The sequence below is a fragment of the Lissotriton vulgaris genome, chromosome 11, assembly GCF_964263255.1.
Source record: "Lissotriton vulgaris chromosome 11, aLisVul1.2, whole genome shotgun sequence".
NCBI lineage: Eukaryota > Metazoa > Chordata > Amphibia > Caudata > Salamandridae > Lissotriton > Lissotriton vulgaris.
Window position 1 is genome coordinate 450,090,660 of NC_141699.1, and position 18,063 is coordinate 450,108,722.

Genomic DNA, 18,063 nt, shown 5'->3' on the forward strand with positions numbered 1-18,063 from the left:
CATTCCAGTGCATGGATCAGTGTGTATATATAATATACATTCCCTAAGTGTCATGTAAGGGTACTACGTTTTATTGCTCATGGAGGAACAGTATTGCAATTTAACATCCATAGCTGACTATACCACTGGTCGCCACTGTACTACTTAAATACAAGCCCGGTGGCTTGCTATTTTGTCTTGCACTGTACCCTGCTTTCCCACTGCTGGGGCACCCACAGAGCTCTCACAGCGAGTCTGTCCTCTGGCATGCATCATGCTTTGGTTTCCAGGTGCTCGTCTCAAACTTGCAGCATGGACTGCATTCTCAGTACTGAGACCCTCGAAGCCCTTTTAACATGTATTTGACTCAACACATTTTAGGACTTAATTGGAGGAAATCCTTCCAATAAGCAGAGTTCAGCGCCTAGCATATCTGCCCCAGAGATCTGATGTGCACTATCTGGGGGTTCAAAACCTCAAAGACAGGAAGGGCCAACTCAACCTTTTATGTCCTGCTGTTTAAAAATGTGAGTTTAGTATTTACACTTGTAAACCACATCCAGGTGATGCGGTTTCGTCTGTGTGTCCAAGGCACTTTTATGAACCCTTCTGTTTAAAGGAATAAATCAAAATATACACATCTCGCTTAGAACTGAATTCTTTGTTGTATAAAAGAGCTAGAGAGATGCTGGCAATAGATATCTAATTTGGGCACTTGATGTGGAAACCGTGTAATCAGCAGGATGCAGGCTCCAGTTCTGAAGGTCGATGGTGTGTTACAATGAATTCATTTTCAGTTCATTAATCTTCAGGTCGCAGGTTCTTAGTGCCTGAAAGAAGTAGTGTGCGAGTTCTCAATGTTATATTTATTTTCTGTTTATTTGCTGAACCATTAATTTGAATGTCAGCAGTAGTACCTTAAACTTGAGATGTAGTAGACAGAACAGAACCATGTATCCAGATTGCAGTTGAATCCAAATTACAAAAGCCACAATGTGATGGGCAAGCCTTGGCAACGGTGCTTAAATGGCAATATGTTTATTCCCATAGTTGCCCATTACAGGTGGTTCCACTCCCTGTATCACAATCCAGGACAGTAAGTAGTGCTTGATTCTCAAATGATGAAAACTGGGTGTGGTGTCAGACAGAGAAAGAACAACACTTGCTTTAGAAGTGGTGGCTGGTGACATTTCAAAGTGTTGAGGAGTAAAAGGTGAAGATGAGTTTTACATAGCGAGCAAGCAAAGCGAGTGAACCGACTGACACAAGGAGGGTTGGGGGGAGTTTGCCACCGCCTGGAGAACAGTTATTTTTTTTAAAGAGTGTTAAAATGTGCATTTTAAAGCAAATTTGAATAAAGAGTTAAGTGAGAAAGCAGGAAGTTTTGAGAAGCAAACAAAATGGTTCTGCTCCACTCATTCAAAATCTTAGTGCCCCCGCCCCCTCAAAAGCAGCGATCTACTTAGGCCCCTGCAGAGGGCCCCTTTCTCATTTCTCACTCATAATGTGCAGTGTGGCTGGACATCACCCCAGAGCTGTCAACTGCACGTGCCGCCAAAGGCATTCTGTCACTTTAGACTCCAGACTTAAAAACTCCTACATTTCAGCTTGGCACTTGTAACAAAAGCAAACTTCAGCCAAATTCAAACATCCACATGGCCAGTCATCTCACACCATGCATGCCACCTGCCAGGTCCTGCCCTAGCGGACCATTAGACCACCCTCCTAATGATAGGGTGTACCTGTCAGTTTTTTACCCCAACTCTACAAGGCCACGTTCACCAGTTTATTCTCACTCTCTCCATAACAACAAATACACCAGTGACCTAGGCAATACATTCAATCACCCGAATCTAACATCATAAACACGTATGCACCGCAGCAGCAATGGGAATGTCCAATTATTTACGCTACTTCTGGCTAAATAAAAAAAATATCTTTCTTTCTTAAATGTTCATCCTAAGCTGAGGGAAACACCATTTCTTTAGTTTAGAAGAGTAACATCAGGGCAGTCGTTTACAGATGTGAGAAAAATTATCTTAATTATAAACATCAATTCAGTCATAGCTTGAGTATACATGGCTCTACTTCCTTCAAGCTACATTTCTGTAATGCAAACACCATATATATATATATATATATATATATATGAACATGCATAGACTGTAGCCTTAAGTGATGCTTGCTCTGATCGCATGCTCTAAACTGAATTCAAACAGCTGATCCCTTAGAAGTCAATATTTATTTTTTGTTTTTTAAAGTAATGGTAATAGACTGAATAAAACAATGGGCATAGTGTTTCCAAACAGGGTAAAGATCTGAATCCACGAATAACACAGATGATTACTTCATCAGGCCTTCACCATCTTACTACACTGTGTAACGGAAGATGCTGTAGAAAATGATTTTCAAGTTTTGCTTGAACACATCTGCCACTGTGCCTCTCAAATTAAGCTATTCCCAGTAAATCCTCATTCTGGAGAGCTTTTAATATAGCACAAACTCGACCCGAAGGTATTTGTTTTTAGGTCTCGACCTGCCAATGCGCAAGCGCATCGCAGCTCGAGACATATAGAGGTGGATCAGGAAAGCTTATCAAGGGGCTTAGGCAGGCGGATTACGCACAGTGCATGTGCCCGTGCGCGCGCTTGCCATTTGTTCCCCGAGCCACCTCGCATCATCGCATCAGACCCGCCACAGCAATGCCGAGAGCTTCAGATTTCAAAGGAATGCTCTCCCCCGCCCCCCTCTGCGCAATGCCAGAGCTTGCCACTTCACGCTCTCCGCAGAATCAGCCCTCCTCCGAAGACTTTTTTTTTTGTTGACTTGACGTGCCGTCCCGCACCACCTCCTGCTGCGTTTCCTGCTAGTCGGCGCCCGTTGCAGCTCGTAATTAATTTACTAAATCAGCAGGCAGTGTGTGTGCCATGTTTGAACTGCAAACTCCCAGTTCCGTCTGCCCCTGCTACGTCACCTCTCTCCCCCCCTCTGCAGGCGATGCACCCCCTCCCCCGTTCGCTGCCTTTTGCTCTCTGTAATGGCCCAGGGTGGCCAGTTGTGCCCCCACCTCCAGTGCTATAAGTATACCATCGAGACGTGAAGACTTGTCTTCCCTTTTGTTTTCTGCATCCATGGCCCTCCCTGCATGCCCTTTAATCTGTTACTCCTCAGGTTGTCTTTCTACCCCTTTGTCCCACCCACTCCTTCAAATACACATTTTCCTCTCTCTCTCACTCTCTCTCGCTCTCTCTCCCGCTCCTCACTGAGCACCACTACTGTTCCCCTCTCGTTGGCTGCGACGCATTAGTGCTCCGCTGACCTATTTTTCAAGGTATACAAGATGACATGCACACCCATTACACACATACATAGCACTAAACACATGACATACGTTCCAGCAGCTGGTCATCTGCCAGGGGTGAGATGTAGTTAGGGGCAGGGCACCTAGATGAGGTGAAGGCTTTGTTTTTTTTTTTAAGTATAGATTCGAGGAGACTTTCAAGTCAAGTCTGATCTATGACAGTTTGTGCAACAATGAACCCGGGCTTTTATTTTAAACTAATTGTGCTTGTTAATATAGCACTATTGTGCAAGATAGGTTAGTTTATTAATGCATGCAAGCGCTTCAGCGCCTCGTCAGTCCGCTATAGTAAGCGCTATATAAATGCAATTAAAATACAACGATGCGTTTCAGGCGCTTCTGCAGTCTCGATGTCCCGGGTTGTCTCCCAAGCAGGGCTGAGTTTGCTTTACAACATTACGAGGCTGGTAAAATGGTTACCTTTCAACTTATAAATAGCAGTGTAAGAGCGTGACGCCGTGGAGTATTCTGCACGCTAAAGCCAGCTGTGGTGCCGATAAAACGTTTTTAAAAGTCTATTTTCTTGCGGGTCAGAGGTCATGAGGTTTTATAAGCAGAAAAATGCCTTCCTTTCAAAGTTTTCCTCGTAGTTGTACTCCCTTGTGGTTTTACCTTCCTCAGACCTTGCTTCCCCCACTTTGCCTATGTGAAAACCAATGTTTATATTGGGCGTCCTGGTTTGTGCATTCCCAAAATAGTCGAGAGCTGTTGCAGTAAACATTGAAAAAAGCTTCGGTTTTGTCTCTTTAATAACAAAGCCCACCCTTTACTACATTTTACAGCACACCTGTGTGGTTTCTGTGAAAGAGTTAGTGATATTCCAACTTTGTCACCACCTGTCCCTATCAGTTGTAAATAAAATGTGTTGATCATATCGAAATAGGACTCGGTTTACAGACCTCAGAAAAATGTTATTTTGAGTTGGTCTTGTCAGAATTTAAGCTTGTGATCTGCAGGTGGCATCTGAAAGCTTTTACCTTAGTGAGCCATTTGAGAGGAAAACAGTTAGTGTGTATTTATGAGGAAGACGTGCAGAGCTGAATTTGAGCCCGTGGTTTTCGAGCATTAATTGTCAGCACCAATGGTTGTGACATTCGGCCCCTTTGCTCCTGCGCACCGCCGTCCCCCAACCGCTCTACCGCCTTCACTCCACCGCTCTCACTCTACCGCCCTCATCTACCACTCTACCGCCCACACGCCCTCACTCTACCGCCCTCAAGCCCTCACTCTACCGCCCTCACTCTACACCTCTACTGCCCTCACACCCTCACTCTACTGCCCTCACGCCCTCTCTACCGCCTTCACTCTACCACACTCACTCTACCACTCTACCGCCCTCACTCTACTGCCCTCATTCTACCACCCTCACTCTACAGCACTCACGCTAGCGCCCTCACGCCCTCACTCTACCGCCCTCACTCTACCACTCTACCGCTCTCACTCTACCGCCCACACTCTACCACTCTACTGCCCTCACACCCTCACTCTACCGCCCTCACGCTCTCACTCTAACACCCTCACTCTACCACTCTACCGCCCTCACTCTACAACCTTTACTATACCACTCTACCGCCCTCACTCACTCTATCGCCCTCCCTCACTCTACCGCCCACCCTCAATCTATCTATGGCCCACCCTCACTCTATCTATCGCCCTCCCTCACTCTATCCATCGCCCTCCCTCCCTCTGTCTATCGCCCTCCCTCTATCTATCGCCCTCCCTCTATCTATCGCCCTGCATCTATCTATCGCCCTCCCTCTGTCTATCACCCTCCCTCTCTTCCACCCACCTCCTTCTCTAACTCCCTGTTCTCTTCTCTTCTCCTGTGCTGATCTGCTGCTATCTTTCACCCGCCTCCTTCTTTTACTCCCTGTTTTCTTCTCCTGTGCTAATCTGCTGTTCTCTTCCACCTGCCTCTTTCTCTAACTCCGTGTTCTCTTCTCCTGTGCTGACCTGCTGCTCTCTTCCACCGCCTCCTTCTTTAACTCCATGTTTTTTTCTGCTGTGCTGTTATGCTGCTCTCTTCCACCCACCTCCTTCTCTAACTCCCTGTTCACTTCTCATCTCCTATGCTAATCTGCTGCTCTCTTCCACCCCACCTCCTTCTTTAACTCCCTGTTCTCGTCTGCTGTGCTGATCTGCTGCTCTCTTCACCCACCTCCTTCTCTAACTTCCTGTTCACTTCTCATCTCCTATGCTAATCTGCTGCTCTCTTCCGCCCGCCTCCTTCTATAACTCCCTGTTCTCTTCTGCTGATCTGCTGCTCTCTTCCACCTCGCCTCCTTCTCTAACTCCCTGTTCTCTTCTGCTGTGCTAATCTGTTGCTCTCTTCCACCCCACCTCCTTCTTTAACTCCCTGTTCTCTTCTGCTGTGCTGATCTGCTCCTCTCTTCCACCCACCTCCTTCTCTAATTCCCTGTTCTCTTCTCTTCTCCTGTGCTAATCTGCTTTTCTCTTCCACCTGCCTCTTTCTCTAACTCCCTGTTCTCTTCTCCTGTGCCGATCTGCTGTTCTCTTCCACCCGCCTCCTTTTTAACTCCCTGTTCTCTTCTCCTGTGCTGATCTGCTGCTCTGTTCCACCCCACCTCCTTCTTTAACTCCCTGTTCTCTTCTCCTATGCTGATCTGCTGCTCTCTTCCACCCGCCTCCTTCTTTAACTCCATGTTCTCTTCTGCTGTGCTGTTATGCTGCTCTCTTCCACCCACCTCCTTCTCCAACTCCCTTTTCTCTTCTCTTCTCCCGAGCTGATATGCTGCTCTCTTCCACTCGCCTTCTTCTCTAGCTCCCTGTTCTCTTCTCCGCTCCTGTGCTGATCTGCTGCTCTCTTCCACCCGCATCCTTCTTTAACTCCCTGTTCTCTTTTGCTGTTCTGATCTGCTGCTCTCTTCCATGCCGCCGCCTTCAACTCCCTGTTCTCTTCTCCTGTGATAATCTGCTGCTCTCTTCCACCCACCTCCTTCTTTAACTCCCTGGTCTCTTCTCCTGTGATAATCTGCTGCTCTCATCCACCCCACCTCCTTCTTTAACTCCCTTGTCTCTTCTCTTCTCCTGTGCTGAACTGCTGTCTCTTCCACCCGCCCCCTTCTTTAACTCCCTGTTATCTTCTCCTGTGCTGATCTGCTGCTCTCGTCCACCCCAACTCCTTCTTTAACACTCTGTTCACTTCTCTTCTCCTGTGCTGATCTGCTGTTCTCTTTCAACCCGCCTCCTTCTCTAACTCCCTGTTCTCTTCTCCTGTAATAATATGTTGTTCTCTTCCACACGCTCCCTTCCTTAACTCCATGTTCTCTTCACCTGTGCTGATCTGCTGCCCTTTCCACCCACCTCCTTCCTTACCTCCCTGTTCTCTTCTCCTGTGCTGATCTGCTACTCTCTTCCACCCACCTCCTTCTTTAACTCCATGTTCTCTTCGCCTGTGCTGATCTCTTCCACCGCCTCCTTCTTTAACTCTGTTTTTTTTCTCCTGTGCTGATCTGCTGTTCCCTTCCACCATCTCATTCTCTAACTCCCTGTTCTCTTCTCCCATGCTGATCTGCTGTTCTTTTCCTCCGGCCTCCTTCTCTAACTCCCCTTTCTCTTCTCCTGTGCTGATCTGCTGTTTTCTTTCACCCCTCCTCCTTCTCTAACTCCCTGTTCTCTTCTCCTGTAATAATATGCTGTTCTCTTCCACCCGCTTCCTTCCTTAACTCCCTGTTCTCTTCTCCTGTGCTGATCTGCTGCTCTCTTCCACACCACCTCCTTCTTTAACTTCATGTTCTCTTCACCTGTGCTGATCTGCTGCTCTCTTCCACCACGCCTTCTTCTTTAACTCTGTTCTTTTCTCCTGTGCTGATCTGCTGCTCTGTTCCACCCCACCTCCTTCTTTACTCCCTGTTCTCTTCTCCTGTGCTGATCTGCTACTCTCTTCCACCGCCTCCTTCTTTATCTCCCTGTTCTGTTCTCCCGGGCTGATCTGCTGCTCTCTTCCACCCGCCCCCTTCTCTAACTCCCTGTTCTCTTTTCCTTTGCTGATCTGCTCTTAGCTTCCACCCGCCTCATTCTCTAACTCCTTGTTGCCTTCTCCTGTGATGATCTTTTTGCTCTCTTCCATCCGCCTCCTTCTCTAACTCCCTTTTCTCTTCTCCAGTGCTGATCTGCTGTTCTTTCACCCGCCTTCTTCTCTAACTCCCTGTCCTCTTCTGCTGTACTGATCTGCTGTTCTTTTCCACCACCTCCTTCTGTGACTCTCGGTTCTCTTCTCCTGTGTCGATCTGCTGTTCTCTTCCACCCGCCTCCTTCTTTAACTCCCTGTTCTCTTCTCCCGTGCTGTTCTGCTGCTCTTTTCCACCCCACCTCCTTCTTTAACTCCCTGTTCTCTTCTGCTTTGCTAATCTGCTGCTCTCTTCCATCTCACCTCCTTCTCTAACTCCCTGTTCCCTTCTCTTCTCCTGTGCTGATCTGTTGCTCTCTTCTTGCTCTCTTCTTGTAATATCAATACATTTAAGTCACGTAAATACTAAACATGTTGCATTACAAATGCTATAGGTTTCACATTTGCAAAACTTAAAAGTATTGGCTTTGTAAATGACAAAGCTATTAATTTCGCTATTTTCAAAACCAACACATAAATAAAATTGTCATTTACAAGACCAATAGCTCAAACTTTCCTAACGCGAGACCTTTTGCATTGCAAATGCTTGTTATAATTAGACGCCACCGAAAGTTGTGTTTCTAGTTCTGAGTCGTATGCTTTCTCATCCCAGAGTACGATCCCCCCGCCTTTGTCAGCAGGCTTAAAGATAGTATCTGGGAGGGATTGTAGATGTAATAGGGCTTGCTGTTGTGCTTTATTAAGATTATAAGGAACCCATTTGGGATGTTTAAAAAGATGTTCAATCTCGGTCAATACAACATTTTCGAATGTAATAATTTCTTTAGCGATTTGATTATTGGTCGGAAAGAAGTTGGAAACCGGGCGTAGCCCGGTCACATCGACCGTTTGAGTTGAATTCCTGTTCGCAAAGAAGTTTTTAAGGCGCACAGTTCTAAAGAACTTGTAAAGTTCTAGTTTGGTAATAAACAATTCATTTTTGTACGTGGGGACAAAAGATAATCCTTGTGAAAGAACGAATATTTCATCAGTGGAGAGGGAGTGAGAGGATAGGTTAAATATTGGTACACTTACATTCTCTCCTACCACTCGTAATACTGGTTCCGGGTTCGTCTGTACCCTGGGGTGTAGTTGTTGCGCCCCCATCCTCTGCGTGATTGTCTCTGTTGGCCTCGGACTGGTTGACCTTGTCCTCTCTGGCCCTGTCCTAAAAAAGGCTGTCTTGACGTAGATGGTTGTTCTTGTGCCCCTCTTTGTTGGTATTCAGGACCAATCTCGTTTTCAGAGTCCGAATCAGTACCTGAGAAGGTGACCCTTTTTGGGTGGCCACGAAAGGAACCTTGCTGTTGTCCTTGCGGTTGATAGAAATCTTTGTTAAGATAAGGATAGGTCCTTTCTTTATTGTATCTTTTTATGTCTAGTTGTAGTTTAGACGTCTTTTTTTGTTGATTAAAGATTTCAAAATCCTTAATGGTCTGTGATATTTTGTCTAACAGTGCTTTAGCATTAACAATGCTGGAATCTGAGTTTATTTTGAGCTCAAGTGCTTCAATATCTTTGACCAGACTTTTAATGTGTTTAAGAGCTGTCTCTATGCTCAGCACCATCCAGGTGCGTGAGCATTTATTTGAAGCAAAACTGAAGTATAATTTAAAGTCTTCGTCTTCAGTGACGAAGTCCCTACAGGGACATTACAAATGTAATCATTGTCTAGCCTGTAACACTACTTCCAACATCAAACAGTTTGAGTTGAACAACAAATGCTACAAACTCAGGAACTTTTCAAATTGCAATACGACGAATGTCGTTTACTGCATTCAATGCCCATGTGGTATGAGGTATTTCGGTAAGACAACTCAACCTATCAAAAAAAGAATCCTACAACACCAATCGAGGATTCGCTGCCATACCGAAAATGCTCCACTAGTGGAGCATTTTTCTCTTAAAAACCACACTGAGAATGATTTTCATTGGTGGGTTGTAGAAGTTATCAAACCCAATATCAGACAACCGAATGTTGATCATCTATTGACTATCAAAGAGCAACGCTGGATCTGCCTAGCCGATTCGGTCAAAAGGGGCCTCAATTCCTACACAGAATGGCATGCTCTGGCCTGCCTTAGCTAAGAGTATCAGGCAAACTGGAACTGTTCAATATGTCCATCAAATGATGATAATCAATGTATGTTTAATCAATGTATGTTTAGTTAATAATATGCATTCTGTGTGATGATCGTTTTTGTCATCCTAACATCTGAATTTCTCTATACTTTTTATTTGACCCACTAGATTAGATTGATTCCCATTCCAATATGGCCCCCGTCTTTTAGCCACACGATATGTCCACCGTTAGTTTTTGGCATTGTAACCAGATCCAAAATGGCGAGTTCCTTAGACGTGAACAACAGCCGACTCTTGCGATAAATAATTTGTTAATTGCTTCATGCTCCTTGCTCGACTAAATGTTTAAATCGCTCTTTGTATAATGTGTTTACTCACATTATTTAACATTTTAGAGCTATTTAGCCAGTGAGCATTTTTCGCAATTTATTCACTTCCGGGTCAGTCAGTATAAACAACCCCGACCCGTGGTTCAGTCAGTGTATCGAGACGAACCGATGGTGATTTTTCCGTGTTGCTCGAGTTTTTTCCGAAGTAAGTACACTTATAAGCTAGATGCGAGGTTTTGCGCTTTAGATTAGAATCTATAGACGTTTAGTACAGAAAAACGGCGGCAGAGATCAACTTTTAGTCTCAGTTATTTAAAATAAATGTTCCCCTTTCAAATAACTTCGCTGAGTTTCATTTCCCTTGACTTTATTTAAACCCGTTGAGCTTCGTTAAGCGGAAGCAGAAAGTAACTCTTACTTACTTAGCACCCGACCTATTGACAACTGCGCAGAGCCTCATTCTTCTATCAGCGGTTTTTTGGTTACAAATACTCGTGGAAATATTAATTCTACGCGTTTTTTACTGTCCTAATACAAATTAATATCATTGTTTGCAGATAGAACAGTGCACTATTTGGCCTGGACTAACCAACACATTCGAAAGCCGAAAAACGTGGGCTTACATCCGCCTTATTTTGAGGTAGATTTATTTTAATTTTGTTTAATTTCTAAGCACTTTAGGTCTTCGTCACCTAGACTAATAGAGTCTTTTTTCTCTCTGTAGATTTCTTCATAGACCGCTTGAACACCCAAACGCGGTCCCCTCTAAACACCCTATGGTATGTCACTTGCCATTGATAATTACACATGCCTAGAGCTATAGTTTAATGCTCTATGTTGGGAGATGAGAATGCGATTTATGATGACAATCTCGATTATATTTTTGTGTCACAATCTTGTTTTCCTGATATAAAAATGCAGTCTTGTTCCAAAGTACAGAGGATTTGTTCTGAGCTGTTGTAGTGTAATCCTTTAACTATTGCTAACTCACGACACTGTTGTTTTGCCTACATGATGTGCACTTCAAGAAGTATGTCATCTGAATTAATAGAAAGAGATTGACTGGGAAAATGTCCTGAATAAGATGTCTTGATACATAAGGAAGAATGTACATGTATAAGTGATTCCATCATGACACTCATTAAGGTTTAGTCTTTTACATGTCTTTGAATGATACAGAATTTCTTGCTTTTGATTTACCTTTTTTTAAACTATGATTATTTATAGATGTTTGATGGAGTGATTTAGTTAGGTTATTAGACCTAATATCCGCACAAACTTGTACTCAGTCATATTGACTGTTCATTGATTTTTAGACTGGATGGAGGTATCACCGGGAAGGGGTTGATACTGTCCTTAATTTTTATGTAATATGTGTCCAGAGCTTTTGTAGTGTTTATGAAATTGTTAATTTAATTTGTTTTTAATTGGCCTATAATAATTGAATTATTTTTACATAGGGAGTTGTTTACAGCATTGAAACAAAACATCGTCCTGATGATGGTCTTATCGATGAACACAACAAAGACCGAAACGTCGACATCTTGCTATCATCTCCTTTAATGCTGTCGTTAGACGCCAACTTACAACCACGTTTTTTTTTTTTTGTTTAATCTGGGTTGTTTGCTTGAATTGTCTGGAGCTGATATTCATGGTTATGAACCATAGAAAATTTTTTTAGTCTTTCTTTGTTCATGACTTTTTTTGCTTGAATTAATTTATGTTTACATCCCTTGTCACTTTTACAAAGTAAAGATTTATTTCAGAACAAACCTTCCTTCTCTAGCTCTGTTTTATCTTCACCTTCCATGCATTTATGTTGTGTTCGAAACAAATTTGATATCCCCTGGATACTTAAGAGTGTGAAATTGTGATACCACTCGTTGACTAAGAGTTAATCTCTTTGAAATAAGTCCCTTGTAGCATCCTATGTTTTGAACCATAAACTGCCCAAGCCTACAAGGGTTTATTGGGTTTCCCCTGTGAGAAAACCTGATTTTCCTGTCTAGGCACAAGGTTTACTAGCGGTACTACTCCTAGCGGACAAAAGTGCTCAAGGGATGCCTTGAAACAAGTAACTGCTTCCTATGCTCTTGTTGATGTCTGATGACATTGTCACCCCGAAATGCCAGGATTTACCTATTATTCGGTCCCTCATAATTCAGTTTCTTAGATTGACATGTTTTTGCTAGACACTCTGGGGCAGGTTTACAACCCCTTAGCTGCCAGTACTTCATTTTTTGTGATACACTGGCAGCGCAATATACTGCCCCATATTAACAAGGACAGGAAAAGCCACCCTACATGGCTTTTAATGTCCTTGTAAATATGGCCCCTTAGCACACAGCACTTTGCGTGAAATGGGCGTTTCATTGGTGTTGCTGTGGGTGTTTTCATGCAACACCCATGGAATGAGACACATTTCCAAATTCACGAGGAATCGTTAATCTGGAAATGCGTGTGAATGCATGTGAAGGGAGACGCAACAAGGAGAAATGTATTTATTTCTCCTTGTTTTTGTTTCCTGTTTCTATGCATGGTGCATTCTGCAGCACACATTGAAAGAGGAAATCTCCTCTAATGATTGCTTTTGTTCAGAAAGGGTGCCCCTCCTGCACATAAACAATCATTGAAAGAATGCTGTTTTTCAACTTCTATGTGTGCTAATGCAGCACACATATAAGTTGAAAAACAGCATTTCAGATTGTTTTTGTGCAGGAAGGGAACCCTCCCTGAACAAAAACAATCTCCCCACGATGCAGGCATCCTTGCACCATGGTGCAAGGGTGCCTGTGTTGGCACACAGAGATGCGACATATTGTTGTAAATATGTCGTATCGCTGTGCTTTCCAAACTAGCGCAGCACTGTGCAGCAAAATGACTTGCTGCACCGTGTTGCGTTAGTTTATTGTAAATCTGCCCCCTATGTTACCACTCCCCAGCTTCTGTCTGAATGTTGGCGATCTCTGCCAATATCTCTGAAACCCTCTCGTCTTCGCCCCTTGACTTTCGATTGGAAACTTCTTCATGATGAAACCTTTATTTATTCTTTGGACAGGGAAGTTAGGATGTTTTGGGAGCAGAAAAATGGCTCAGCTTCTACTCTATTGGTTTGGGATACCCTTAAATCCTTCTGTAGAGGCCACACTACAAATTTTTCCTCATATTGGTACAAAGGGCAAGGTCAAGTTGAGACTCGTATACGCTCTCCCTTTGTTTATACGGAACATCTCTGGCTACGGAGTGTAATTTGTCAGGGTAGGGGAACATTTAAATTACATTCTTAGCAATTGCTCAAGCCACCCTTAGGGAAAGATTACTTGACAATGTGATCAAGAAGGGCTGAGTTAACAATTAGCCGCTTTTGAAAATAGTGACGAAATAGGAAGATTACTCTCCTTTAGGATTAGGGACAGGGCAGGTATTGCATCATCCAGGCAACTTTAATAAAAAGGGAGTGCAAGTGAGCAATCACATGCTTATCCTGGTTCGCCGGCCCTATCAGAAGCTGTAGACTGAGGATGGAGTCGTTTCTACAGATACTATTGATCAGTTTATCTAGACATATCATCATCGGAAACTGATGAACTCTCAACTGTCCAGGTTGGAAGACATGGTCTCCTTATCTGAGTTTGAGGTTGCAGTCAGCCAGCAGTCAAGGGGAAAATCCTCCAGCCCTGACCAAATGCCTCTTGAATTCTATGCTATGTTCTCGCATGAATTGGTCCCTGTCCTCTGTGATCTCTTTAACTCCTTTGAGTCACTGGGAAAGGCTTCTGGGTCTTGGGCAGAGAGCAATATTGCTATCTTCCCCTCTGTGTGGCTCATACTGTGTTACGTATCTGATAAATTCAGATTCTAAGATCTACACCAGGGTGCTGGGCAATAGATTATCCTTGGTAATTTCGGACTTAGTAGATGAAAACCACCACAGGTGCATGCTGAGGCACTACACCACTGTGCATTCTAATATGGTAATTACTGCTTTGCAGGTCGGGTCAGCTGATGGGACCCCAGTCAGAATGACAATGCTTGATGCAGAAAAGGCATTTTACCAGGTTTCCTGGCCATTGCTCTGGATAATCGGGAGGTCATTAGGATTTGGTCCATGGTTCATCACCCAGGTCCAGCAATTATACCAGGGTCTTAAAAAAGCCAACGTTCTTTGCTTGGTTAATCCCTTGGACCCCATATAGATCAATAGAGGTACTTGGCACAGTTGCCCTCTCTCACCTCAGCTCTTTCCACTTTATATAGAGCCCTATATTCAAACCTTGAAGAGGTCTGGCGACATTCTCCAGTTAAAAAACCATCGACTTAAGATTGAAGTTCTAGTATGCTTGGATGATCTTGCTATTTTGACCTTTGCTCTGGCAGACTCTCTTTCAACAATAAAAACAACAGCAAGTGAATTTGGGGATGTCTCAGGGTACAAACTTAACCTTGATAAAACACAGGTTTTGGCAATCACTTCCCCTCTCGGACAAGACAGAAGGTGGGTAAACTTTGCTACAGACCCAGGAGCACAACCATCAAGATGGAAGAGATAATTGAGGGCAATTTTGGTCAAGCCTTCACGAGGATCGTAGAGATCTTTAACAAATGGAACAGAGTACATGCTGGGTTAATTGGAAGGTGCAACCTGTTTGAAATAACTTTTTTTCCACAATATCTGGGTATTTTTAGTTGCATGCCTCTTTACATTACTAAAGCCTTTTTTGTCAGATAGTGGCCTCTTGCCAAAATTTATATGGGGCTATAGAATACCCAGATCCGACATACAGCTCCTTCAGATGCCTCAGGAGAAAAAAGGTATCTTACGAGACTTATGGGTTAATTACCGAGCTGCATTCATGACACGTGTAACCCTTGTCCTGGGTAGAGAAGCCTGAGAGTTAGGTTGTATCTTCCCAGAACATTTATCTCAGGGTGCAGCCATTGTTCCATGCAGTGGTATCATCGACACGGTTTACTTGAAAAGTACACAGTTTAAGACGCTGAGGGTTTTTCACTCCGTTTGGGCATATCCCAGAAAGAGGCTACTTTGAATGACTTTGTAATGTGTATATACATATTTAGGCTATAATCTTAATTTTCCTTGGCAAGTTTATTAGAGTTTCCGGGAGAACTGGGAGGACTCTAGGTTTCTTATGTTGGGGCATTATTATGAGGGTTGTTCTGTTCTTTCATATGAAACTCTATGTCAAAGGACTTCTATTCCCGGTGCTGGATTTCTTCATTTTCTACAGCTTCTTCATATTCTGAGGAGATATAGACTGTTTTCAAACAGTCTTTTGGATTTTTTGGTGCACAGTCTGCTTAAGAAGGGCATAAGTCTGACCCATAAAATGATTCGGTCGGACAGTAGGCTGGTTTTTTTCAAGGTGGGACAGATAAGTGGAGTAGGCATCTAAGTGTGGAAGTAACTCCTGATGACACAAGGCGTACAAACATGCTGAGCATAGTGTCTTAAATGTCTAAATGATTTTCATTATACGCCTCACTATCTCCATATGATGAACCGTAGACAAGATGCTAAGTGCTTCTGATGCTCGGCAGGTCAAGCGGAAGCCCAGGTTAACACCAGGACCTGGGCTTCTATCGGAAATTCACAAGGGCATATTATCAAGCCCATTATCACTGCTTTAGCGGCAGTTTACTTCCGATAAAAGCGGCGATAATGTATCGCCCTTTCTTGATAATATGGCCCCCAATGTGCAATATAAACTCCTGTGGAGCATCTTACTACTCATTGTAGCACAGGTTTATTAACTTTAAATATAACAATATATCAAGAGATAGCTTCCTGCACTGCATATTCAAATACGTATGTAAAAAGCTTCCTGCACCTTCACAAATCTATTCACATTCACTTAACTTGAAGTTTAAAAAAAACCTTTGATGTGTACTACTAGGCTTTTACTTAAAAATGAGGGAGTTACTGAGCAACCGAGAATACTGGTGGTCTATGACAACAGATAAAGGTTTTTCTCAAAAAAAGTGTCAGCACATTTTCAAGCCAAGTTCATGATTGATGCAGGTGGTCGAGTGACACCACATCAATAAGGGCTAAACTATAGCTGGATTTCCAAGGAATGTCCTGTTTTTTGATTATGAACTCCATGCTATTCCTGGAATGAGATGGTAAATTTAGGGCAAGTTGTTTCAGGAAAGCTTCAGCAGGAACAGTATTTTACATGCCCGCAGTCACCAACCTCTCAATCTTAGGTGGAGTATCCCCTTTGGGGAACTTCTCAGAGTAAAAAGTCATTCAAAGCTGAAGAGAAGAACATGCTGGGGAGGATAAAAGCCAGAGGCTATCCAGGGAAAGTAATCAGAGCAGCAAGGGACAAAGTCTCAGGTGTTAACAGTGACAGCCTGCTTAGACCAAAGAAAAAAGAGGAAGGTAACAAGGAGGTGAGACTCATCACACTTTTAACTGTGAACCCATTGCAGTTTTTAAAAATGTAAGGAAGCATTGGCACCTGGTAAGACCAGACCAAGACATTGGAAATTTGGTGAGGCACTGTCCTCATATAACTTACAGGAAGGGTTAATCCCTAAAGGATTTGTTGGTGCACAGCTATGCATGTAAGAAGCTGGACAGTACAGGGTCCTGGCTGGGGGAACTACCAGGACGTTTCAAATGTGGAAAGTGCAAGGCGTGTGCCCAGAGTTCAAACAAGAAAACACAATTGTTGCCAACAGGGACAAAAGTCAGGATTAAGAAATGTATACATTGCAACAGTAGTTTTGTCCTGGTATGTGACAGTAGCTTGCAATATGAAGGAGACAGCATTTTCCCGGTAAAGAGAAGAATCCTAGAGTATTTACATGCAATCAAGAACAATGACTCCAGCTATCCCATGACCAGGCACTATAACCTCATGCATGCATCCAACACTGAAAATATCTCATTTTTTTGGGCATTGACAGGGTCCTGGTGAATGTGAGAGGAGACTACAGCAAGCATTATTTGAGGAGATTGGAATCTAAATATATAATTTGTCTCAACAGCAAACACCCCGGCGGCCTCAACTAGGATGAGGAACTCAAGTACATATAGGCTAACTTCCCTGTGTTCCTGGGATTCCCGGTGGTTCTCTTATTGTTGCCATGTTTTATGCATTCTTTATCCTTTTAGTTTCCATCCTCCACCTGCCCAACTGCTCCCTCTCCCCTTTATTCTGCCTTCTAATGTGTTTTGGTAAACTAGTTTTGTCTATTAGCTAGAATTATATTCTTATTTATGAATGTCGAGTGTACAGTTCACATTTTGGATGTTTCACTTTGACATGCTTTCCCCCTTGCATTATCAGACTCCGGCATACAGGATTTTACATTTATTTGATTACGCTGAGACCCAGATAGGGTGAATATACGGTGTTGTGTCTATTTTTGTTCTATATTTTTATTTTCAAATGTACTCACATTTTTTATTTTTCCTCCTTTTTTGTGGATACCTTCGGCATATTGTTTGGCTCTGTGGTTCACCTCTGGCTTTGTGACCACACAGATATTTATTTAGCCACCAGGCTCTTATTAACACACTCTAACCTCAGTAAGAACTACTGGCAACACAGATATTTCATAACGTGTAATTTGTACTGTAGAACGGTGTTGCTTATCTGTATTTAGCCATTAACTTTTGCTTTTGATTCATTGCTCATAATTGTTTTAGCATCAGGCAGGTCTGCTATCATGTTCTACTTTTTTAACATGTATAACTGGCATATGTTTACTAGCTGTAGGTTCATCTGTGCATTATAGGTGGATTTGTTAGAATTAAGGCTCACTAATTTGCACTGTGTGCTAAAACCAAGAATGTATTTAACTTTGTACTATTTGCATAGCTGCCATACATTTACAAACTGTGGGCACACTTGTGCATATTTAATATGCATTTATTTTTTGTTTAGCATCATAACATGCCCAGTATTTCTTTTATTTGAGTGCTCGGCTCAGGTTCCACAACCCTGTTTAGTATGTTTATACATGTGTGAAATTACATTTTTAAGGAATTAGTGCACTTTCACTGGGTAATGCGATTTTGACAAAGACCCGAAGGTTGAAACGCGTCAGCCAATAAAAAAGTTCAGCTGCAACACCCTTTGGAGTGCAGGCTCTTACAACTGCTGCTGCTCAAGTGTGTCTTGATTTATAGTGGGTCCTGTACCCAATGC